The sequence below is a fragment of the Pseudoliparis swirei genome, chromosome 5, assembly GCF_029220125.1.
Source record: "Pseudoliparis swirei isolate HS2019 ecotype Mariana Trench chromosome 5, NWPU_hadal_v1, whole genome shotgun sequence".
Taxonomy (NCBI): domain Eukaryota; kingdom Metazoa; phylum Chordata; class Actinopteri; order Perciformes; family Liparidae; genus Pseudoliparis; species Pseudoliparis swirei.
In genome coordinates this window covers 8,445,687-8,472,350 of record NC_079392.1, presented here as the reverse complement: position 1 = coordinate 8,472,350, position 26,664 = coordinate 8,445,687, and the positions used below count along the sequence as shown (strand labels likewise).

Genomic DNA, 26,664 nt, shown 5'->3' with positions numbered 1-26,664 from the left:
CCCAGAGGCCCAGTGAAGAGAACTGTCTAGGATTTATTGAGTGGCGTGTATTCACGCCAGGCGGGGAGTGTTTTGTTACAATTGTTAAGCCAGCATGTTAATACGTTTTATTTTGAAAACAGGAAATGTCCCGTAACCGTAGCCGAGGTGAGTTCTACCGCTGGGGATGAACACACACTCTCTGTGACCGAGCACAGTGTGAGGAGGGCTCTGTTGAGGGTGAACACCAGGAAAGCTGCAGGTCCAGATGGCATATCTGGGCGAGTACTGAAGACCTGTGCTAACCAGCTAGCTCCAGTGTTCACCACAATATTCAACCTCTCCCTGGCTGAGTCCGTGGTCCCCGCCTGCTTCAAGAGATCCACTATTGTCCCTGTGCCCAAGAATGCTTCTCCAGCATGTATGAATGACTACCGACGGTGGCCCTCACCTCGGTGGTCATGAAATGCTGAGAGGCTGATAAAGGACTACATCTGCGCCTTCCTCCCTTCCTCCATGGACCCGCTGCAGTTTGCTTATCGCCCAAACAGATCCACGGATGATGCTGTCTCCCAGGTACTGCACACCACACTCTCTCATCTGGACAGCCAGAGGGGGCTATGTGAGACTGCTGTTCATTGATTATAGTTCAGCTTTCAACACCATAGACCCGACCAGACTGACGGCCAAGCTGATTGAGCTGGGACTGAACATGGCCCTGTGTGCTTGGAACCTGGACTACCTGACCGCCAGGCCACAGGTGGTCAGGGTGGGCAGACACACCTCAAATCCCTCACCCTGAACACAGGATCCCCCAGGGTTGCGTCCTCAGCCCCTACTGTACTCCCTGTACACACATGACTGTGTGGCCAGGTTCAGCTCCAACACCATCATCAAGTTTGCGGATGACACAGTGGTGGTGGGCCTGATCTCCACAAACGACGAGAAGGCCTACCTGGAGGAAGTTGCTGATCTGTCACTCTGGTGCCAGGACAACAGCCTCATCATGAATGTCACCAAAACTAAGGAGCTGATTGTGGACTTTAGGAGGGCACAACAACAGAGGCGGACTCACCACTGGGGATTAACGGGACTACTGTGGAGAGGGTGAGCGAGTCCACATCACCGAGGATCTGACATGGTCAACAAACACAGACACTCTGGTGAGAAAGGCAAGGCAGCGCCTCTACCACCTCAGGCAGCTGAGGAAATTTAAAGTTTCCCAGAGGATCCTTCAGTCCTTCTACTCTGGAGCTGTAGAGGCGTCCTGACAGGAAGCATCACAGCCTGGTTTGGCAACTGCTCCGCTCAGGACAGGAAGGCAGAGAGAGAGAGTGTGTTCGCTTGAACGCACTATTGAACCACACTCCCACCCTGCAGGACTTGTACACCAGGAGGTGCAGAACCAGAGCCGGCAGGATCATGAAGGATCCTCACCACCCCAACAACAGACTGTTTCAGCTGCTGCGGTCAGGCAGGCGCCTCCGTAGTCACGCTGCAAGAACAGAGAGACTGAGACGGAGTTTCTTTCCTCTGGCCATCAGGATTGTGAACTCCGACCTCACCAGGACCCCCACATAGACCCACACAACTGCCCTCTTAGGCACACACACACACACACACTTACTGTAAATATTGTGTTGTTTTATTTGTAAATAGTGTGTACTTGTTGCCAACATTCCTGCTGAGCATTGCCACTTTCATTTCACTGCACACCCTGTGTGTGTATGTGACAAATAAAACATCTTGAATCTTGAAACTTCCGGTAGCTTGTAATCAGGAAGTAAACAAGAGCATGGCTCAGAGACGCTGTCTCCATTAGTTTGTAATCCAGTGGAATCTGCATACATCTTGTACCTTTTGATAGCATCGTTGGTACGTATTGATTTGTGTTGTTACTCATGATTGCAGATGATTATTTTCGTGACTGTTTAGTTTTGAGAAGTTTTATGCACATCGAGTCATTGTATTCATTATGCTCTTTGTGTGTTTTAGTTTTACACTTTCCTATGTCAATAAACCTGTGGACAACGGACAAGGGTCTTCAGAGTCATGATGTCAGGAAGGAGTTCGTCTAACTGCCGAGGTGTATAACAGCACATATACTGAGGGCAGCACAATCTTATAAAATCTATTTAAATCCATAAGCAGGTTTCAAATTGCTCCCAACTCCACTGTACGTTTTAACCCGTGGGTGTAAAATAAATGAATCAATAAATAAAAATGATGCCCTTTCCTCGTGGAGCTTCAGCCTGCTTGTCCTTTCAGTGGCCTTTTCTATCAGAGGTCAGAGTCAATATGGAGTGAACGCATGGATGCTCACACATTGCTGACGTTTAGTGGAGGCAGAAACCTCAGAGAGAGGTATTTTAAAACCTGGCCAAAGTAAACCAGAACTTTCTACATGGAGAGATACCAACAGAGGCAGTGAGAAGAAAATCATTTTGGTATACCAATTCTTTTTAATGAATTGAATTTGCTTTCTAATCGTCACATTCACAAAATACAGCCACATGGGGATGATGTCACAGAAACCCTAAACAAATGAATACTACATCTCCCTTGTGACGGCTGAGGTCCAGTAGGTGAACTTGTCGTGATGTTTTCATTTCTTTGCCTCTCACAGTGAAGTCAACGTTACATAAACTTCAGATGTAACCTGCTGACTCACCGACATCAACTTTTTACTTCACTTTTAGCTCTGAACATATTGACACCGAACACTCCCTGTCACAACGCTATTAGAGTGGACCCAAAAGCACGACTCAGACAGGAGTAACAAAGATGACTGTCTTTGGTTGAAAACAGGCTGGGTCAAAACCAGGAAATCAGTCGAAGAAGAAGTCCAAAAAGGGGCGGGGCAGAGAATCAGAGGTCAGGGCAGGCAGGCAGGGTCAGAATAGACAGGTCAGGAATATACTGTAATAACACTGGAGAACTTGGCACGAAAACACAAGACAATCTGGCAGAGGACAAGTGGAAGTGAGGGAGCTAAATAGTGAGGGACTAATGAGGGGATGGGCTGCAGGTGAGAAGGGCGTGAGGACCAGGTGAAGGGAATGAGGGACTAACGAGGGAGTGATCAGAGGCAGGTGAGGGGAGTTGGATTGATGAGATGGGAAGCAGGATGAAAACAACTATTACAAAAAGGAAGGCGTGGAGCTAAACTGTTACACTCCCACCACCTGTATTAGACTTAGACACACACACACACACACACACACACACACACACACACACACACACACACACCCCTATACATACTTACACACACACATACACCAACACGGACACATACACACAGAGAAGTTGCAGCAGGTGTTTCCCAACGCCCCCCCCCCCTTGCCTCATGTGAGCTCGCTTTTAGTTCTACCTCCAGATGAAGTGGTTCTTCTGGATGATGGACTGCTCGGGGCTCTTGCTACATTGGACCTTTTGGTGATGTCTGTGTTCCTGTATCTCAAGAATTAATGAGCAGTTTTCCGATTTCATCAAATGTTGTGAAAAACTACCGTGAAAAAAGAAGGCCGAAGTCCCTCGAGCGTATCCGTGATGTACTGCTGTACCGCACTGTGGAAAACACCAGAGCCCGACAGTCAGCTCGTTTCAGAGTTATTCTGCCCCGGAGTGGCCAAAAGAATAAGAAAACAATCCATAAATGAAACTTTGTGCACATCATATAGCTACATCCATCCTCAACCCATATGGCACTCAGGCCAACGTGGAGAATTCCCACTCCTCATTCACAGCTGTTCATTCCCCCCCCTCGAGCAAGGCTAGTTTAACCCCATCTAAAGATGAATGTAGTTGAGCTGAATGAATATGAGGGAAGGCAACACGGGCCCTAACCTCTCCTTGAAAGAATCAACGTTGTTTTTTTCAAGTCCATATGAGCCGAGTTAAACTGAGCAGCGTCGCTCTGCAGCAGTCACTTAACACGGCAGCGTAGCCAAAACGCCGCCTCTGTAAATCACATCCTCCCGGAGGACGGGGACGAAAGTGAAAAGCGGCGAGAAAAGGAAACTTCGACAGCAGCCGGAGAAAAGAGGACTGTAAAAACACAGAGTTGACGCGTCGTCAAGCGCTCCACTCGTTTGCGCTACTTCCTGTCTCACTTGTCAGCGCTCTGCGTTCTGTGTAATCCTGCTCAATTGGGATTTGCAGTTATTCAGAGAAGTATCAGGTATCAGGGGAATAAAGGAATGAAATGAATGAAGAAAAAAAATACAAAAAGAGCCAAACAAAAGCTTAAAGCGTGACGCACGCGGATGCATTGAACGTCCTCCTCACTGACGTGTTCATAACACCTGAACTGGGAGCCGGTGTGTGTGTGTGTGTGTGTGTGTGTGTGTGTGTGTGTGTGTGTGTGTGTGTGTGCTGGGTTCAATGTCCTCTGCTCCACTCGTCACCCTTTCTGTTGCACAAAGCAGTGCAGAAGGTCATGTTCTCCTCCTCTCTGTATCCATCTCTCTCTCCGTCTGCGTCTCCATTCCTCCCAGAGTTCATTGCTCTGCGGGGAGCTACAGGTGTCCGCCCAGTAACCCCCTCACTGCATCATGTGGTGCGTCTGTGCTGCGGGGATGAAACATGGCAACATAGAGGGATTTCTCTCTCTGATGTTCTTTCATGCTGCGTCCCTTCCCCCGCCAACACACACACACACACACACACACACACGCAGACAGACACACACACCTCGACCAAACCATTCAGGATCCCACCCAGCAGGGAGGTGGTGGGGGTGTTCTGGTGGAGTCTCGCTCGCGGTAGAGAAGGTTTCTTGGAGAAAACTATTAGTTGGTAGTTTATATTTTGATGTTAAACTACCAATTGTAATAGCAAGTTCTGAACTAGACAACACACATTCTCTCTCCCAACTCATTGACCCTATACTCTGGCTACCCCTCGAGCAGTGCATGGCAGTTTCCACTCGTTGCATGCATAATGTCTTTTCAAAATAAACTTCCCTGTCAACCGGAAAGGTACAGTTTGTGTCCTCACATGCATAGTGAATTTTCAAAATAAATCTCTGTGTTTAAAGGGAATGTATAGTTTCTGCTCGTAACATGCATATGGTGATTTTTTTCAAAATATTTAACTTTGTTTTTAGGTTTACTTACATAACACAGCTAGTTGGTTCAGCTTAGGCAACCAAAATACTTTATATGACTTATTGATACATATAAAGCCCTGGAGGCCTCACCGCAAATTATTTATCAGACCTTTTGTTCAGATTCATACATAAAGGTTATCAAGGGCTCCTTGACTCTGGAACGACCGTCTGAGGAGATGAGCGCTGCAAACGCTCTCATCCTTTAAATCAGTTTAAAATTAAATGCATTCCATCTGCTTATGTAGACCTCTCAGTGCATCAATGCAGCGAATATGATTTCTCGGAAAAAAATTCCCGAGATGTTTAAATATTCTTTAAAAATAATTTTTAAAAATAGATGGAAATGCCCAATTAAAAGCACAAATGCGGTCCCTCTATCCCTCCCGGGCTCGATCCGCCTCAGCTGATGAACTTGCAAGAGAGCAAAGAGAGAAACCTTTCATCTGTGTCCACCTGCAGGGTGCGGTGCTTCATCTTCATCAAGAGACTCTGTTGACCGCACACAAAAGTCCAGCCACGAGCCGCTCCGCTCATTGTCTCGACTCAGCAGAGGCGGCCTTTCACTTCCGATCTCATTGAGCCGGCTGCGGCAATGAGACAGCGGACCCACAATGCTTTACATCGGCTCCATTGTTCCCCGACGGTCTCTTCATTTGTCCTCCGGCGCGTCGCCGACAGACAAAGGCACTTCTGTTGTGCTCGTGTCTGGTTGCGAACCGGCCTCCATGGTTATTTCATCGAAACACCCAAACCACACGTTGTAAATTGCAGGCTGTGTAAAAAACTTCATTGCGGCCTTTCCAAGTCATTGGATGGTTTTTACTGTTAATTAAAATTCCATTTATTGTCGTCGGGTAAAAAGAAGAAGAAGGAAAAAAAACGGTTGTTGCAGAGGCCTCGAGATGCTTTATAAATTGTCAGTGAAATGAAAAGAAGAAAAGTTTAAAAAGACAGCTGGTGACAGAAACGGCAGCCATTGTGAAACGTAAACAAGGGTTGGCTCTTGTCGCGCCGTGTGGGTTGCTGATGTCGGCTAGTTCATACAGCACTGGAGTCCAATATTTCACAGCGAAGGCAGACATCTCAGCCTCTCTCATGCATTAACAACGCATTAGGGACAGATCAACAGCAAGAGTGTGAGAAATCTTGACCCACGAGGTGTCAGGCAGAAATCAATGCTCAGGGAATCGATTAAAAAAGGCCATCAGATGCATGGCCGCCTCCTGTGCCAGCTCTATAAAGCCGAGGGTCAGAGCACCGTGACCAGTCTCTCTCCCAGTCCTGAACACCATAAATGCACTGGTCATGAATGTCTCATGTGTGGATTATGCCCCACCCCCCCCTCCCCCATGCGAGCCAGCACCGCGTAGCATGGTTCGGTTTACCACTGCCATTCTCTCTTTGTCTGCAACCCTGCTCGGCTTCTGCTGCGTGTCGTTTCACGCCTCAGCGACATTAAGCCTCACGTGTTTCCAGTTAAAACACAGGCCCAGGCTGTGCTGCTGCTCCGAACGTGGGATTGTGCTGCAGCTGAATAATTAGTCTGAGGTGAAAGAAAAGCAATAAAGATGTGGTTTGGGTTGTGCGTTAGGGCCAGGCCTACGTCTATAACCCATCATTTGACCACAGTGAAAGGCTGTATGGAGCGTAAACTGGTTAGAAATAGAGGGGTGGAGAATTAGCAGTCAGACATGCGCCAGTGTAACGGAGTCAGAAATGCATTCTGTCATTTCTTGTTTTCAATGTATTGTATTTTATTTTTGTTTGTTGTTCAACGATATTGTTGAGTGTTTGTGAATTTTATTTTAATGAGCTATATTTATTTACCGTTATTTTTAAAAATCTGTTTCCTGCGGAAATTGCTTTCCATCTCTGTTGTACTTCCTGCTCCTGAGTCCGTCTTCCCCTCACAATGGCTTTGTATTGCTGAAGGAAGCGGAAGTACAGAGACAGACCAGAAGGAAATTGTGTGTGTTCTGCTCTCTCCTGCAGAATAAATAAGTATTGGGAAAATACACCATCTGAGTCAAGTTCTTCCGTGCCCGTTCCACCTCCGTTACACTGGTGCCGTGACCTTCGGATCTTCAGACCAGCTTGATGCTCGTCGCCGTGGATGTTGTGCTGACGTCCTGATCCGCCTTTGAAGACCGTTGTGGTCATATCAGGTTTTTAAGAGATTGTGGAATAGGGCATAGTGCTTCAAATTGTTTGATCTCAGTGTGTCGATGACTTTTGATTATTGATATATATATATTTTTTTTATCTTCTGCATATTCATTGCATTTCTACTACATTTTGGTTCTAAATACACAACGCAAGTACATTTATTGGTTATAAAAACGATCGCGATAGCAACAATGGATGAGTTTGCTAGCCCTAAATTGCCAAAGGGGAGGGGTAGTTGGCTCAGTCATATTTCTGACAGTAGGAATGTGGGATACTCTAAACTAACACCGGATAATTGTGATACAGGGCTAGGTCAGAGCCCAGATTGTACTCCTGTTGGTGGGTTAATGAGGGGTCCTCTTGCGTCTACTCCTGACAGTGATGTCGATGCCATACACCATCTCACAGACATGGTAGGGAAGTTAGGTGTTCAAATTGGTGAGTCTATTGTAGAGAAATTAATATCAGCTGGTGTTGTAAACATGAACAGTGATACCCAGACAACACAATGTACTGTTGACCAACATGAACGCCCTCCACATGTGACAGTCCATGTGAACTCTGATAAAGGACTTCAGACATTCAGAGGTGACAATACTGACAGATACCCAGTCCAGGACTGGATTGACATGACTAAAACACATCTCCGAAAATGAGAGATTCCTCTGTGTGACCAAGCAGAAGAAGTTATGAGCCATTTGATGGGCAAGGCCAGAGATGTTGTGAAGATTGCCTTGCGTAGTGACCCTGCGCTTAATGTCAAACAAGAACCTGAACTGATATATAATGTTCTCCTCCACTACTTCAGTGTCACTCCCTCATGTCTTCCTCTCGCAGACTTCTATGCTACCTTGCCTGAGCATAGAGAAAACCCAGTCGACTACTGGATAAGACTGAACAAAGCTGCCGACCTCGCTCTCGTAGGCTTACACAGACAAGGGAAGCGGACGGAGAACATGAATGATGAAGTGGCGCTTATGTTTGTCAAGCACTGCCCTGACCCAGAATTGGCTTGCACTCTGAAGTTTAAACCACTTCACGAATGGACCTCGCGTGATGTTCAGCTGAGGATTGATGAATATCAACGTGAGTTGAGGGCTAGTGGTGGTGCCACGGGTACTGCACATCTAAAGAGCTACATCACTGCAGTGGCTTCTGACCAGCCCAGTCAGCCATCGACTGGCCAGGCAGTGCAGTGCCTTACTCAGAGTCCCTCACCTTCCCATCCCCAAACCCAGCATCATGTGTGTCATCCCCTTTGCCCTTCTCCAGCATCTGCCCCAGTTCCAGGTGAACTCTGTCATGCTCCGAGTCGTCCCTCTGTGCCAGTCGTGGCACAAAATCTCCAACAGTCAGAGGAGAGACTTCTCACCCGAGAGACTTTGTTTTGGCTGCCATGCCCCCGGCCACACCAAACTGAACTGCCCTGCCAAAGACTCAACCCGACACCAGACGGAGGGAAACTAGCCGACTTGTATTCAGAGGGAGGCAGTACAGGTCGCACAACAAACTCCCAAACAGACGACATGTCTGATGCTGAGACTGTGTACACGTCTGCGAGAGACTCGTGTGATCAATCTGAGGTGGTTGTTTATCAGAATATTTACAGAGTTGGCAGTAGTGACAGTCTTTTCTACACACCTGTGGTAATGGGTGGGACTATTACAATAGGTGGCATGTTGGACAGTGGATCCATGGCATGTAGCATTAGTGAAACAGCTGAGATGAAACTGAGAGATGCTGGAGTGATAACTGACCAAGAACAAATTGATGTCAATGTAGTCCTTGTTGGATGTGGTGGACTTCGTGTTAGGCCCAAGTGTGCTTTTGGTGTGGAGATGGAAGTGTACGGTTCTAAGATGTTTGTTCCAACACTTGTTGTCCCTGGACAGCATGATGAGTTGATTATAGGGACCAATGTTATAAAACACGTCTTGCGCCAGTCTAAACTCTGCAAGTCCTATTGGAAGACTGTATCTGGCCCTTGCCCAGACAAAGACTCAGACACTGAAAGTTTTCTGTCCATGCTCTCAGGTCTGAGCCCATGGAAAGGTGGAGATGTTCCTGACAAGGTCGGTACAGTCAGATGTAACTCAGCCACCTGCCTCGAGCCTGGCCGTGAATATCTCATCTGGGGAAAACTACCCAAAAACACTGTTATCTCCCCAGGTAGCACCGTCATGACAGAGCCCACTTCATCCCGCTCAGCTCCCAGGGGTGTTCTGGTCGCAAAGATTGTGACAACACTTTGGGGAGACAGGCAGGTTCCGCTGGAGCTCATCAATACATCTGACAGACCTGTGCTCTTGAGGCGAAATGCAAAGTTGGCTGATGTCTATACGTGTGCAGCGCTTGAGGACATGGATGTTGCTGAACAGACAGAGGTTCCCCTTGCTGGCTGCACCCAATCAGCCGTGCCTCCTGCTGCTAACGCAGACTCTTCCAAAGAAATGCTTGGCTCTATCGGGCTTAGTACTGTTGACGTTGAGTCGTGTGAGGTGTCTGTGGACAGTAAGAAGAGGATGGCTGACCTTGTGATGCAGTATGAGGACATCTTTTCACGCCACCATCTTGATTGTGGAGAGGCAAAAGACTTCGTTCATCGCATACACCTGTCGGATAACAGGCCATTCAGACTCCCATACAGGAGAGTACCCCCTGGCCAGTACCAAAAGCTGCGTCAGGTACTGAGCGAGATGGAGGAAAAAGAGATCATCAGAAAGTCAACCAGTGAATACGCTTCACCATTGGTGCTTGTGTGGAAGAAAAACGGAGATCTCCGCATCTGTACGGATTTTCGATGGTTGAATAAAAGGACACTGAAGGATGCTCATCCTCTTCCCCACCAGGCAGATTGTTTGGCAGCGCTAGGGGGGAACTGCCTTTTCAGCACAATGGATCTGACCTCCGGGTTTTACAATATGCCGCTTCACGAGGACGACAGAAAGTATTCTGCCTTCACCACTCCCATGGGCCTGTATGAGTACAACCGTCTGCCGCAGGGCCTCTGTAACAGTCCTGGGAGCATTATGCGCATGATGACAAGCATTTTTGGTGACCAAAATTATTTGAGTCTCTTATGCTACTTGGATGACTTGCTGGTGTTTGCACCTGATGAGGAGACTGCCTTGCTGCGCCTGGAGACGGTGTTTAAGAGGCTGCGCAGACACAACTTGAAGTTAGCCCCCAAAAAGTGCTTCTTCCTCAGGAGGTCTGTAAAGTTTCTTGGCCATATTGTTAATGAGAGTGGTGTTTCAACAGACCCCAGCAAGGTTGAGAGCATTACCAACATGACAAGCACTGATCTCATGGAGCCTGATGGCGTGACTCCGTCCCCGAAGCGCATACGGTCCTTCTTGGGGATGGTAAACTACTATCAACACTTCATGCCCGGTTACTCTGCAATGGCCAAGCCGCTGTTTGACCTATTGAAAGGTGCGAAGAGAAAAGGTAAACAACACAAAACAAACTGTCGAGCAGGAAGCTGTATGCGACTGATTGGACACCGGAGCAGGGACAGGCTTTTGAAAGTCTGAAAGCTTCACTGGTCCACTGTGTTGTCTTGGCTCACCCCGATTTCAACCGTCCCTTCATGCTGTCAACTGATGCGTCCCTGGATGGTCTAGGTGCGGTTCTGTCTCAAATTCAGGAGGGTGACGCACGAGCCAGGCCCATTGCTTTTGCCGGCAAGTCTTTATCTCGGTCCCAAAAGAACTATCCAGCTCATCGGTTGGAGTTTCTAGCCTTAAAATGGTCAGTCTGCGAAAAGTTCAGTCACTGGCTGAAAGGCCACAAATTCACTGTCTGGACCGATAACAACCCGTTGACTCACATTCTGACAAAGCCAAAGCTAGATTGTTGTGAGCAATGCTGGGTGGCCAAGTTGGCAAGTTACGACTTCGACATCAAGTATGTTCCGGGCCCACAGAACATCGTAGCTGATGCCCTGAGCCGTGTGCCGTTTGTCAAAGCGAGTGTTGGCCACAGGCTGCTCGCTGAGCCCTATGCTGGTCTCCTTGCCGAAGTCAAGGATATGTCAAGTTTCTCAGTCCAAAATGCCTTTCGCTCATCCAGTCATGACAGGGAGCCCTCCACTCGGAGTAACGATGCCCATGCCCAGTCTGCATCCAGTCCGCTGCGCATGCACAGTCAGTCTGTGGCGAAGGAGGACGTGTCCGCTGTACTACAGTCACACATTGAGTGGGATGTTGGTCCGAGAGCCCGTGCCGTCGAGGTGTTGCAGCACTTACCTCAGTTGGTTCCGCCTGGACTAGACGCCTTGCCTGCTTACACCGTGAAAGACCTCTGTGATAAGCAGTCGAAGGATAGAACCTTCTCTCGTGTGCTGTCCTATGTCGAGAGACATCGGAGGCCTTCTAGGAGAGAAAGATTCAATGAGTCTGTCTTGGTCATGAGGTACCTGAAACACTGGGATAGGCTGACCGTGAAGGATGGTGTGTTGTACAGGATTTCAAGGGATCAGAAGACCAAAGCAAAGCGGTTCCAATACGTTGTCCCTGACTCACTGAAGACTGAGGTTCTGCAGGGGATTCACGATAAAGCCGGACATCAAGCTCAGTCCAGGAGCCTCAGCTTGGCGAGACAAAGGTTTTTCTGGCCAAACCTCGACAGGGATGTAAGAGACTATGTTCGTCATTGTCAGCGATGCGTCGTAAGCAAGACAGTCGAGCCTGAAGGACGAGCCCCCCTGGAAAGCATAAAGACAACCCGACCACTGGAGTTGGTCTGCATTGACTTTTGGTCGGCTGAGGACTCCAGAAACAGATCTGTCGATGTTTTGGTGATAACTGATCATTTCACGAGGATGGCTCAAGCGTTTCCATGTAAAGACCAAACGGCTAAGCAGGTGGCTAGGGTTCTATGGGACCGATACTTCTGTGTCTTTGGATTCCCGGAAAGGATCCATAGTGATCAAGGTGCTAACTTTGAGAGTCTGCTGATTAGTGAGCTTCTCAGGGTCTCGGGTGTCAAGAAATCGCACACAACCCCCTATCACCCAATGGGGAATGGGAGTGTGGAACGTTTCAATCGAACCCTGGGTGGCATGATTCGAGCGCTGCCTCCTGAAGAGAAGGCTGACTGGCCTCGACGCTTACAGACTCTGACGTTCATGTATAACTGCACGGAACATGAGACGACAGGTTATCCTCCCTTCTACCTCATGTTTGGCCGGATCCCCCGCCTGCCTGTTGATGTCCTCTTTCGTATTGTTCTTCATGACTCTGCCGTGATGAGCTATGAGAAGTATGTGGCGAGTCTCGCTGACGACCTGAAAGAAGCAATGAATATTGCTCAGGTCCAGGCTACAAAAGAGCAGAATCGACATGCTCAGTTGTACAACAGGAGAGTAAAGGGACCCAATATCATGATCGGTGACAGGGTGCTCCTGGCCAACAGAAAGGAAAGAGGTAAGAAGAAGCTTGCTGACAGGTGGGACTCAACCGTCTACACTGTGGTGGACGTAAAGACGGAGACACACACATACAGAATCCGCGACACAGTCACTGGACGGGAGAAGGTGATCCACAGGAACTTGCTGATGCAGGTTAATTTCCTTCCTGTAGGGGACACATGTGAAATGTCTGACCTGGCTTCATCCCTGCTAGTTACAGGATCCTCAGCTTCAGGGGATGATGGTGGTGAGGCAGAAGAAGTGCCTGGGAGAAGGAGTGAGCCTCGCAGTGTGGCTAGTGGAAGCTTTGACACTGAAAGTGACAGAGAACCTCCTGTAACTGTGGAAGATGGACAGGGCATCTTGACTGATGCGGTGCCTGTGGATTCGGAGAGGAGAACCATTGCATGGATTACTCAGTTGTCTGTGCCAAGTCTAGCTGAGGCAGATACTGCTGACATGACGAGTGTTACTTCTGATCTCCAGAACACAGCTATCTCACATGAGGACCACACAACTGATCAGTCTGTGACTGGTGATTCTTGCCCTTTGACTGCTGCAGATGTCTCAGCAGATGTGAGACAGTCAGACTTCGATCTTGACACCACGACACAGACGGACAACACATCTGACACTTTGCAAACTGTGGTTGAGGTCTCACCCGCACACTCTGGTCGTTTTAATGCACAGGTCAGGTCAAGATTTGGTCGCATAATTAATCCTGTGAACAGGCTTATACAGACCATGTCCAGGCAGGATGTTGTCCAGGAGTAGCTCAATGTTGGAGCTGTTTGCAACTCCATATTCCAGATTTTTACTTTTTAAAACCATAAGCCGGTAGCTTATGCCTTTATGGGTCTGGAAAGTGTTGTATTAGTATAATGTCCCACTGTTCTGTTTTCCTTATGTCATGGGCCAGTATTGCACTGCACTTTGTGTGTGGGTCTTGTGGGGTGTACAAGGCACCCCGTTGCCAGTTGTTGGGTTGAGAGGCAAGCACTGCTCTCGTACCACTTCATCCTTATGGGATACATTTATGTTGGTTTCCTTAATGTTGGCCCTTTGTAAGTTGTCAACCTGTAATGTTTTCTTTGGCGTGCACTCTGTAGTCAGTGCTCATGTTTGATAAAATTCAGTGGGGGTGAATGTAACGGAGTCAGAAATGCATTCTGTCATTTCTTGTTTTCAATGTATTGTATTTTATTTTTGTTTGTTGTTCAACGATATTGTTGAGTGTTTGTGAATTTTATTTTAATGAGCTATTTTTATTTACCGTTATTTTTAAAAATCTGTTTCCTGCGGAAATTGCTTTCCATCTCTGTTGTACTTCCTGCTCCTGAGTCCGTCTTCCCCTCACAATGGCTTTGTATTGCTGAAGGAAGCGGAAGTACAGAGACAGACCAGAAGGAAATTGTGTGTGTTCTGCTCTCTCCTGCAGAATAAATAAGTATTGGGAAAATACACCATCTGAGTCAAATTCTTCCGTGCCCGTTCCACCTCCGTTACACCAGCAGTTTGTCTTGATTTTCACCTTTTCTAGAGGCAAAGCCCAAAGTGAGCTCACCTGAAATGTAGCTATTACTCTCTCATTGCACAGGATAACCACTGTGCACACGACGGCAAGCACGGTAAATAGTTAATGCGCTGGATTAGATCTATTTTAACTTTGACTTTACAATGTTGCCTCTCATTCACCCATCACAAACATCGTTAGCTGCGCAATGTTTCGCTTTCTTTCAGTTTTTTGGTGCCGAGCAGGTGGAGGATAAGAGCTTGTTTTTAATGAAATCTATTGCCTGCTGCAGCACACAGTCAGTGCGTTTACATGATGGTATAATTCGAATCTTGCTTTAGTCGGACTATGCTATCTTTTGGGGGATCTGCTATTATCCCAATATACATGGCAGTGAGTAATTCGAATCATTGGCCGAAAGCATGTCATATCCGATACGATAGGTGGCGCTGTTTTCATTACAACTCGTGGTGATACAGCCATTTCCGCTTGACCTCTTCACCACTACCAACAACAACCAACAACAACAACATCAACATAAGCATAAATTCTGTCTGCTCTTCGGTCCAGAAATGTGTGGTGGCTCTTGTGTTCTCCATAGCGTTGTTTGTTTGTTTTCTGCCGGCCAGGCTCCCGGCAGTGACAACTTATCGTCTCTTTCAACTTCCGGGTCACGACATGGGAGGGAGGGGAGGAGGGCGGCGGGATCTCAAGCATGCGCAAAGATGCAAAGTCCAGTTCCTAATCCAATTCACCGTTACATGCCGCGATAGTCGAATTATCAACCGGATCGGATCGAGTTATCCAGGGATGTTAATCGGATCGTAGTCGGACCGCACATAGTCGAACAAAGGTGTTTACATGAAACGGATAATTCGATTTCAGTCCGACTCAGCCAGTTATTCGAATGCACGGTCACTGAGACTGAACCAGAAACGCCAAGAGTTGGAGCTGAAAATGCTAATTAAAGTACTCATGCAGGCCCTTTCTATTACCATATCAATGGTCTCTACTACTGAGAGACTGACTACACTACTTGATCCTGCTAAGTATCTTCTTTAAACTAGTTTTATCTGCTAAAGTTACTGTGTATTTTGTTGTTTAAAGCTGCTAGATTGACAGTGTTTGTTTGGTAGAGGTGTCACCTGTGTTCCGACACTGGAATCTTCACTGATTGAATGACGATCGTCACCTGGTTTTCTATGGGGTCTGGAGGTGATGGAGGTACTTGGAAGTGTCTGGGGTAACTGGTGGATTTAGCTACCTGCGTGGGCTGGTGGACCGGGTGGGGTCTTAGACCACGGAGACAAAGGAGAGGGAGGATTGAGGTCAAAGACTGGAGGACACAAAGAGAGTGAGGTCTCCGTTGGACGAAGACTGAGGAGGAGAAAGACATAGGAGTCTGGAGTTGAGAAGGAGGACAAAGACACAGAGGGAGTCTTCCTTCCGTTGGAGTTTAGGAGAGGTGGATGAGTCTTCTCCCCATGTGTGGTCTTTTGTCTTTTTCCATACCTTGTCTTTTTGTTCTGTGTATGTTCTTTTCTTCACCTCATTTGTACTCGGAACCCCTCCTCTGTTACTCTTCCCTCCATTCTGGTCACCCCTCCTCTGGATCACAGCCCTCTCACAACTGTCAGTCAGCACTCCTTCTTTGTCTCTCAGCCATCTCTGCAGCCTGCTGCAGTCGCTTGACTTCCTGGCTCTGGCTCTGACTCCACTATGGCCTGACTCATCTCTCACCCACTCTCTCCTTCTCTCTTCCACTGCCCTCTCCTCCACCACACACTCCAGGTGGGGCACACTCCCTTTACCTCTACCTCTCCCACAGGTCTTTTTCTCCCTTCCCTCACCCTTGGTACTTGTTTTTTCCCACTTTCCACTGTCATGCGGTCTCATCAGTATTTCTTGTTCTTGACCGTCCTCTGGTTGATCCTGGTTCTTTTTGTTCTTCTTGGGCTGAGGGGTCCGTCCTCCTCTGTGGAACTTCGCCCTCCGCTGGTCCTTTCTGGGTCCTTTAAACCGGGGACAGAAGTCATGTGATCTCTTACTCTTTATCCTTACTTTTCTCCTCTCCCTTGTCCTCTTACCTCCTTCTCGAAACTTTGGCCTCTCCCCTCCTAAACATCTCCTACTCCCCTAACCTCCTCCCTCCTCACTCCACCCTCTCCACACTCCTTCCTCCACTCCTCTCTCTCTCCCTCTCTCTCTCTCTCCCACCCCTCTCTACAGACCACTCACTCTCTCTGCGCGACTCGCCCCCCCCCTATCTATCCTCTCTCCCCCTTCCCTCCTGACTCCTTCTCTGCTCCCTCCTTCTCACTCAACCTCCTCCTGCTCTCACCCTCTCTCTCAACTCTGCCCCAGACACTCTCCTCTCTCTTGTCCTCATCTCCACTCTTTTCTCTCTCCATCCTCTTCCCTCCTCTTTCCTTGACTGTGGTCGGTCGTCGTTCTTCAGAGAGATACCGCGTGCCGGCCTCAGTCGGCGAAAGAACGGAAATCGAATCTCTCTCCCTGCATCATCTCTCAATCTCTCTCCCTCCTCTCTTTCTCCCTCTCTCTCTGCAGCCTCTCCTCTCCTCCTTCTCTTCCTCTATCTCTGCTTCCAAACTCCTCTTCCAAACTCTTCTCTTCTTTCTCCCCCCTTGATCCCCCCCTCTATCTTTTCCAACCCTCCTTTGCCCCCCTCCCCCCTCCCCTCCTCAAACTCGATAGACGCTCACCTTTTACTCCTCCACAAATCCATCTTCTCCTCCTCCTTCCCATCCCCCCTCCTTCCCCTCTTCCCCTCACACCTTCTTCCTCCCTTTTCTCCTCTCCCCTGACTCCTTCTGTCTCCCAATTCTTAGCTTTGCTTGGTGATCTCCCCCGACCGACCACCCACTCCCCCCCCCGTCCCACTTCCCATTCTCCAGGCTGCTCCTCCTGACCTTCCCCCTTCCTCACCCATCTTATTAACTCTGCCCTCTCCGAGACCTCCTCCTGTCAAACTCCTGAACGAAAGTCTCCCAACCCGTCTTCACAGACCCAGTCCCTCCTCTCTGAGTCTCTCTTCTTCTCTCAAGTCTCTCTCCAGCGTCTCTTCTTGACCTATCCCCCCTCCCTTCTTCAGTAACCCCCACAGTGACCTCATCTAGCCTCCTCACCCTCTCGCCACCACAGGCTCACCCTGCCAGAGCCTCCTCCTCTCTGCTCCCTCCTCCTCTCTCTCCCTTCTTCCCTGCTCCTCTCTTCTCTCAGCACCAGATCCTGATCCTTTCTCTCCCTTCTGGATCTCTCTTCTCTCCTGCACCTCCTTCTCTCTTCTCTCTGGCTCGCTCCTACTCACTACCTTCTTTGACCGCACTCACTGGTTGATTCCTCTCTTCTTAACTCTTCGGGATTCTCTCTCTCTGGTCCCTCCTCTTCCTCCTCTTCTCTCTCTACACCTTCTCTCTTCTCTCTGTTCTCTCTCCATGGCTTCCCTACCATAGCTATTGCTTCCTGACACCAACTGATCTTCTCGTTTTCCATCTGTCCCCACACGATCTTCACGAATCTCTGCCTGTCTGAACTGCATCTCCCTGTGCTGGTCTGCCTCTCACTGAAGATCTGATCACACAGATGAACCCTACCCTGACAATTCTCCAGCCCAGACCCCCCCACCTGACACCCCCTCTCCCACCTCTGTGTTGGCCCTTCAATCAGCCCCTGCCAGGAACCTCAGCCAACAGGACTGACACCTCCACTCAACTCAACCCAGCTGCCACGGCCGCGGCGACGACGCTGTGCCCTGTAGGTACACAACACACAACTCATCGTCCTACCTTCTTCTTACTCTGGCACAGCTCGTCCAGGATCCATCTGGTCACTTCACGCCCTCCACTAACTCCCTCCTGGCCTGCTCTACCCATCCGCGCCATCCCACCCCTGCAGCTCATCCAGAATGCAGCTCGACATCTTCTCCTCAGCCCACACCACACCCCACACCCCGCTCTCTCCGCTTCCACTGGTTGCCCGCTCTGCCTGCGCCGCACACAAACCACTGGCTGCCTGTACTGGCGGATGCGGATCGGGCTCGCCCCGGACGGGATATGGTCACACCCACCACCCCGCACCGCACGCGCGCCTCGGCGGCAGCCACAATCGACTTGTGCCTCCCTCACGCACTAATCTCGAAATCCAGACTGTTTGCTGTCCTGGCTCCTCAGTGGTGTGCCCCCTCCCCCCTGACTCACAGCAGACATCTCTCTCTACATCTTGATTGAGAAAACACCTTGAAACCGACTATACTATAAAAACAAAACACACAGATAGCACAGCAGTGCATAGATAGCACTTTACTTGGTACTTTTGTGGTTCGATATGTTGAAATGTAATGTTATGTGTATTCTTGTTGTGTAGTTTAGTTTGTACTAGGGAAATGAAATACTTATAAAGTCGCGGATGATAAAAGCGTCTGCTAAATGACATGTAATGTAATGTAATAATATTGTTGGATTATTACCCCTGAATAATTAAAACCTAGTTTAATGTTGCAACTGATCGCTGTGAAGTAATTGTACCCAGTTTATATAATGTCTGTTACTTAAATCTATGATAATTTTTCACATTTGGTTAATATGTATGCACAGTAACTAGTGATCTATAGTGTCTGTAAAAAAAAACAGTGGAGTCTAATAGTATAAAGTACATCATAATGCTAAAGTACAACGCTTTAGTAAATGTCCTGAATTTCTTCCTTTCATTGAAATGGTGATGAAACTACGGTGGCTCTGAGAGTTCTAGGCGCTGCAAATTAAAGACAAAACATGCAAATAGAGAAAGCAAACACAAGCAAATGAAGAAACAGCTTTGCCAACTTGACATTTCAAACACATCCGCAGTATTTCTTTAAAGTAAATAAAAACTGCAAGATGCTCAAAGCCAAACACGAGCTGTTCCCGGTTGACACTAAAAAACGATGCGGGACGGTGGGACGGTCAGCGCTTGTTGCCGTTTGTGCATTATGAAGTTATGAAAGATGGCTATCCGTCATTGTGAGCGCATGATCCAGACAATATAATAATAAGCAAAAGGCTGCGAATTATGCAGTTTGTCAACTTCTGTTTAATCTAATAACAGACATTTTCACTCGATTCATCTCACTTTAATCTTTTTTCGTGTCACTTGTGATCTTCTATAATTTTTTGCACTATAATTTTTTGCACTGTACGGCATGTTTTTTATAATATTATACGGGGAGGTTTACAGCCCTGAAACTCGCTTTGCGCCTGCTGCATCTAAAACAAACGAGGTCACAGTGTGACACGACTCATTCTCCGATTACAGCGTGTTATTTTAAAATATGACTTTGGCACTCATATTTCAATAGCTTTTCAAAATGCAAACAGCAATTATGTGATGAGTGAGTCTTGGGACCGAGCCATGTTGTAAGACAGGGCTTTGGAATTCGTTTCCAAATATCCAGCGACGACACTTGCAACATAATCAACAGAACAGTGCTGCAAATAAAAGGAGAGCTCAGCAAAAATCAAACTTACAAATGCATAAAAAACACAAGATGTGAACACAACACTGACATATCATCACTTCATAAAGCCTGTTGGAGTTAGAGTTCTGCTTCTAGCCACTTGGCGGAAAATATTAAAGATCCTTTTAGCTGACACCTAAGAGGAATATCAGGTTATTTTGCCAATAAATGTTTCACTTTCTACACCAATTTTACTTTAACTCGACCCGTCTGCTGCTGGGCTCTGAGCAGGTACTGTACAGTGGGTTGCTGGATGAAAACAGATGCCCGAAGGAATGAACCAGACAGGAAATTTACTGGCCGGGAAACCAAAACTATGAATCATGTCTCCCGAAAGTCACCAAAATGAGACAGAAAAGTATATTGTTTAGAGGACTTTCTGATCTTACACCTCTTTCAAAAGGATGACATCTGGTTTGGTAAGTTTTAGGGGAACATCATGGTCAAAATGACAAATCAAAGAAAAGAAGAAAAGGGCGTCCATTCATCCATCTCAACCTCCTCCCTACACAGACATTGTTATATAATCTATCATAACCTCACATGACGGTCTTTTTGCTCCCGGCTGATACAGTTCTTTAAATGTAAACATGTTCTTTTAGGGGACTTGGACTGACTTAAAATGTAAAATACAGTCAACTTATCCACTGTTATCATGAAAAAACAAAACATTTTCTGGTTATTTAACCACAACTTTTGCTTTTTAACCAGTATTAAGGTAGTATATGTTCCACTCAACCCTGGAATAACTTCTGCAATAATGCCTTATTTCATTGGCTGTTCATTGTGTAAATATAGAGTGCATGGGAAAAGCCAACAGGTTCCGTCTCAAATGATCCATTCCATCTCAACTTTTCCACATATGGCCTCCCAGCTCTGTGAGCTAAACAGAACTGTGACGCTGTGAATTAAGCACAGTTCACATTCAGGTCGACACAAACTGACACAAACAAACACACATTTACGTGTCGATCATCCTCTCTTTTAGCTGCCAGTGTATAAACCTCTAAATATTGCATTCTCGGAGATGCGTCACCCCGAGAGACCGAGAGGGATCGAGAGCAGCAGCCTGCAGAGACTGATTAGAGCTGCGTACCTTGCACACCCCACAGGAGGTATCCTGAGTACAACCCTGGGTCCCCTCACATGATGTTAAAACAACCCCACAGTCACCCTCATTATCCAAGAGCCCTGAGACACACACACACACACAGACTCACACACACCAGCCCGAGCATCATCGCTGCCATGTGTTTACCACGGCTGTCACAACCTGACGAAGCACTGAGACATCAGAGAGGGTTTTTTTTTTTTTTTTTTGCCGTGAGTGGTGCGTCACGGAGCATTTTTTACCCATTTATGAATCTGTCAGATGTGCCATAGACGATTTTGGGTGAACGCTAGGTCAACGCGTCTAGCGCTTTTTAACCCTTGTGTTGCCTTCGGGTCAATTTGACCCGATTCAATGTTTCACCCTCCTGTCGCCTTCGGGTCAATATGACCCGATTCAATGTTTAACCCTCCTGTTACCTTTATATTTACTAACATATTTTACCCTTGAGGTCAATATGACCCCAGCTATTAAAATCTCCAGAAAATTATTAGAATTAATATTGTTTTCCAAGTTTAAGTGTGAGGTACTTTATGTTTGTTTGTTGACTCCCGAAAGAACACCGACATTAAACATTGAATCGGGTCAAATTGACCCGAAGGCGACAGGAGGGTTAAATATTGAATCGGGTCAAAATGACCCGAAGGCAACACAAGGGTTAAACAGCGTTCACGACGCATCCTAATCAGCGTCTGGACCCTTTCAGAAGAAGGGGTTCGTTGTGGAGGTGAGGGGGGGGGGGGGGGGCAGGGGTAACAGAGCCAGTGGGGCAGTGGTGACAGCCGCCTGCTGTAGAAAGCCCAGAGGCTTCAGTCGGGGTCGTCCGTCTGTGGTTTCTTGTCTAAGAGCGAGGCCCTTCAAGTCTCAAACCATCCGCCCGGCTCTGGCTCCAGTTTTAATGACCTCCTGTGAGAGCGGAGCAGGCATGCAGTCGGCTCATTAGCCGTGCCGACAGGGACGACCAGTAACCTGCAGTAACCTCTGCCATCTCCCGTCACTGGTTTTACACTCACCCTTTTGGCTTTCCTCTTCACCTCCATCCCTGACACAGCCGTGTGCTCCTCTTCCCGCTGCGTCGTCCTTCGACGTGGTCTCGTGGCAGTTCATGAAATAATGCATTCCTTTGGCAGTCGGAACAACTTATTTTTCGGTGCGACGTTATTCCACAAAATCTAAGACAGAAATCATGTTTGGGCTTAAAATAACTACGTATAGTAAGGTTTAGAGACAACACATCTTGGTTAGATTTCGGGAAACCGGCATGACGTGACATGTGGGACACACGGGGTCTTCCGTTTGAAAGTCCCACCATAAGTGGTCTTACTCAATGTTGAATACTATTTCACGAGCTGGATAGGATTCATTTGTGTAAAACAGAAGAAGAAGAAAACAGAAGATTCATCTCCATGTAGACGAAACCAATGGATTATATTTTGTTTCTATTTCACAGACTTCCATGGTATTGGGTTTCACCTTTCCATCTCCATCCATCCATCCATTCTCATCCGCTTACTCCGGGGATCGGGTCGCGGTGGCAGCAGGCCCAGCGGGATGACTCAGGCTTCCCATTCACCCGCAACATTTTCTAGCTCTTTCTGGGGGATCCCGAGGCGTTCCCAGGCCAGCTGAGCGATATCATCCCTCCAGCGTGTCCTGGGTCTTCCCCGGGGTCTCCAACCAGAAGGAGGTGCCCGGGAAACCACCAGAGGGAGGCGCCCAGGAGGCATCCGAATTAGATGGAAAACCCACCTCAGCTGACTCTTTTCCACACGAAGGAGTAGTGGCTCAATCCAGGTTCTGTAAATGTAAATAACCCCATGGAAGGTTTATTGGTTTGATTTCTGGGGCATTTTAAGTCAATTATATTTCTACTGCACAAACGTTTTGATGCGTCCTGCAAACTGATTGTTTTGTACGCTAAAGCTTTTGGTTTGGTCAGTCTGTGTTACTTTCAAAGCGCTTATTACCTTCGCATTGAAAATGCGGAAGGTAATGTTTTGATCGCCGTGTATTTATTTATTTATTTGTATGCGTATTATTCGCGTCACAAAAAAAGTTGTAAACCGAATCGCATGAAATTTGGTGGGATGATTGGTTATTATCCGGGGACCATTTGATTAGATTTTGGGATTGATCGGGTCAAAGGTCAAGGTCATGGTCATGAAAAAGGTCAACATCTTCTTTTTACCATAGCACGGTCAATCTTTATCCAATTGGCATGCAACTAATGCCAACATGTTCATAATTCAATGCCCAATCTTGTGATATGCGAAGGTATGCGCTCTACCGAGTGCCCGTTCTAGTTCTCTCCGTTTTTGTCATTTGTTGGATTCCGAATGCCCAGCAGGAAGATGGAAACAGACATGGTGTAGTCAACACATCGCATTAGACTGGCAAGCAAAAATACTTAAATGCATGAAATAAAGACAAAAAGTACTTGTGAAGAAAGACTTGAGTAGTGCGGCGTAATCTTGTTTTACTGCTTCCTATTATCCGATTCCCCTCGCCCCACCCCTCGCCGTTCCACTTCTCTCATCTACATGTAAAAATTGGATATTTAAGGGAATTTGACAAACGCAGGAGTCAAACTCCGGTCACTAGTTCCACAGCAGCGGGAGTCTGGGAGTGCTGCGAGAGCGAATTCGATTAGCTGCATTTCATTTCATCTTCCCCACACAGAGTGAACATTTTGACACCCAGCAAGAAAAAAAGCACACATGCTTCTTGGAGGATGCTGTGAACGCGGGTTCATGTGGAGGACGGTGAGATAACGAGAAGAGAGAGAGACAGGAACTCTTTGGATCCTAGCTCTCTCTATCTCCTCCTCTCCGTTTCTATCTGATCCTCTCTGCTCTGAAGTTTGGGCAAAGTCCAACGGGGAGAGCCAGAAGTGGCAATTACCGGGGAGGGATTGCTACCTGTTGTTGACAATGATTTGCCATCAAAATACAATTTCTCATGTTATTAAAAAGGACTTTGCATCTGAGATCCAGTTTATTGTTAAACCCGCTGGAGCTAATCAATGCGGAGCGCCACAGGCTCCTCTCAATAATTTAATTACTCCTCTGTCAATCAATGGAAAACACATTTTGTAGGGAAAGCCGATCAATATGGAGAGGTGACTAAACTGACGGAAGGGATTGTTACCTGACTGACACACTTAAAGATATATATATATATATATAGACACACACACAGACATGGCCGCTGTAATGAAAGTGGATGTATTGATTATTATACAGCTTAATGTGCCTCTGTCGTGGAGTTAACAACTGGATCTCCTTTGTGCTTACATGTGTGCCCACTGATTATCATTGCTAAAGTTACTGAAGCACATATCCACAAACTGACATGCTTTGTTTGAACAGCTGAAGTGTATTTCTTGCTGTTGATGGGAACAACAGAAGCTCCGTTGACATGGTGGAGGTTAAAATGGCGACCATGAACCACAAGCCGGGTTCAAGTCTGACTGAGGCCCCTGTCCACATTTCTGTTTCCCGTTATCTCTCTCTACTGTAATAAACTTCATTACGAAGCTAAGATGTCTCCATGCATGTAGATAAGAGCGATTAGCCAAGAGGCTTGTATAAACCTCTTTGAGTGTCTAGAAAAGCGCTATATAAATTTGAAGTATTATCATTATTGTTATAAGGATTGTTGCTCAAAGACTGCGGTCTGACAGTTAGAGGGAGAATTTGACAAAAGAATTATAGCGCAGCAGACTAGTTTTAAAGGTTTCATAAATGATTTTTGGTGAGATATAAGAAATGTAACTGCTAACCTTGAATAAATTAAACCCTCAATGTGAAAAAAAAACAGTAATACAGGCAGGAATGAGGTAGGTAATGCTAACGAGGGTAATTTATAAAAACAAGGCAAAATAGATGTATATCATATATATATCTATATACTACCTGAATAACAGGCTGTTGTTAAGCATTGTTCGTGGGTAGATCTCAGAGATATAAAGATATTAGGTAATATACTTAGGGGCATAGTCAAGAGAGGTCAGAGTCAGGAGTCCAGGCAGGTCTGGAGCAAAAAAGGGGAAAAAGAAAAGGTGTCAAAACAAGAAAACAGCTCTACAAGCACACAGACGCGGACACACAGCAGCAACAAAGCAAGCCTCTCCTCCTACTTGCAGGGTGAGTCTATATGATGATCTGAGAGGGGAGAGTGAAGGCCGGGTTCTTGTAGTCTCTGAAGTTGATTCTGGTGGAGTGTGTGTACGTGGTGCCATCAGCTCGTCACGGGAGGAAGGCTCAGATGAGCCTGAGTCTTTAGATGTAGAGTGTGTGGGGACGCGCGGTGGGATGCGAAACAGGAACCAGCAGCCAACGCAGAGGTGGAGGTTCGGTTGAACCCGGGCGGCCAAAAAGTGAACACAATGCAAGAGTTTGCATCAATACAAATGAAATTGCTCTGTTTATGGCCTCCGGTCATTTGGATCTGACCTGTGTCACTGTAAACAGCCTTTCATCCATAATTCTTTCCCTGCTCGACGTTGTATCCACAAAGCTTTCACACAGTAAATGAGTGATGTCAAGTTGTACGGCAGATTGAGTCTCAAATAGAAACATGTCGACTGAAAAGGTCAGGTCGGGGGGTCTCGGTTCGAGCACGGAGCTTTGCTGGTACGGGTTTGGACCCGTGTCGCCTGTGTGACAGTGATACATTGAAGTGACACCGCAGATTAATTAAACTGATAGCCACGCACACGAAAAGAGTGGGACGAAAAGAAGGAAAGGTTAAAAGATAATGAAATAAAATCTCTGACACACAAGACCTCTGCAACTCGTTCTCTCTCACACTCACACACACACACACACACACACACACACACACAGTCGGCATCATCCGTCACATGAAGAGGGTCTAATAGTTCTGTGACCATCATGAAAGGTGGAGTGTAATTGACCTCCGCTTGGTGATTGATCCAATACTGACGGATTGGATGTATCACGTGATCTGAGTGTATGTGTGTGTACCTGCTCCCATATGGTTTTTACAGAGAGAACAACTGAGGGACGACCCTCAGCAAGGTGAGGTGGTGGTAAACGCCACGGTTGTCATGCCGACCCGAGTGCATCATCTGCAGTTTCTCACTCTGTATAAACATCCCCCTGTAGTTCATTCACAATGCAAACTGAGAGCTAGACTCAGAGCACGGTCCTGTCACGATGACACACCGCAGGCAGGGAGGACACACACGCACACGCAAAGTGCTTCAAGAGGCTGGCTTAAGCCAGGGATATATACTCTTAATTGTTTGGATGCACATGATTCACTTTAATAATGCACGTTCACAATAAAAGGCTAAAAACGCTACACATCCGTACGTTGCAATAAAACAAGGAGAGGTTGAATTAATTCATGAATCTAGAAGTCACCATCTATTTTCTGCGGCCTGCTACTAAACATGGGCGGTTTGCCGATAAATCTACTTCCAGCAGAACTTTGTCGCTATGATAAGGAGATGGCGTAACGCATATGTAGTGTATTAATCTATGTTGCGCAACAAAAAACTAAATAATGAACCAGAGAGAAAGTGCAATCCTCGACAAATTATTAATTTATATTGTAATGACCTTCTGACCTTTCCTTGAGTGTCACGTTAAAAACAAACTTTTTAGCTTCACCATTGCTTCGAATAAGTGGTGAACCCGATTAAAACAGACACAGAATAAATCATTTAATTATGTAGGCTCCTGGCAGAAGCACAAATATCTGGGAAAAATAACAATATCAACAAAATCTGCAAGTTGCACGCAGAAAACCCAGCCGTGCCCGTTGGAAACACGGTAATAATAGCATGCAATGAACCGCCACTGGACTTATAGTTATGTTAATTACAAAC

At 47.0% G+C, this 26,664-nt stretch overlaps 1 long non-coding RNA gene across 1 annotated transcript; it reads left to right on the top strand.

Moving 5' to 3' along the window:
• The first annotated feature begins 1,678 nt into the window (after positions 1-1,678).
• Positions 1,679-2,017, top strand: LOC130194544 (uncharacterized). Its single transcript, XR_008831873.1, has 2 exons — positions 1,679-1,854; positions 1,975-2,017. It is a non-coding gene; the product is annotated as an uncharacterized LOC130194544 (long non-coding RNA).
• The last annotated feature ends 24,647 nt before the right edge of the window (positions 2,018-26,664 follow it).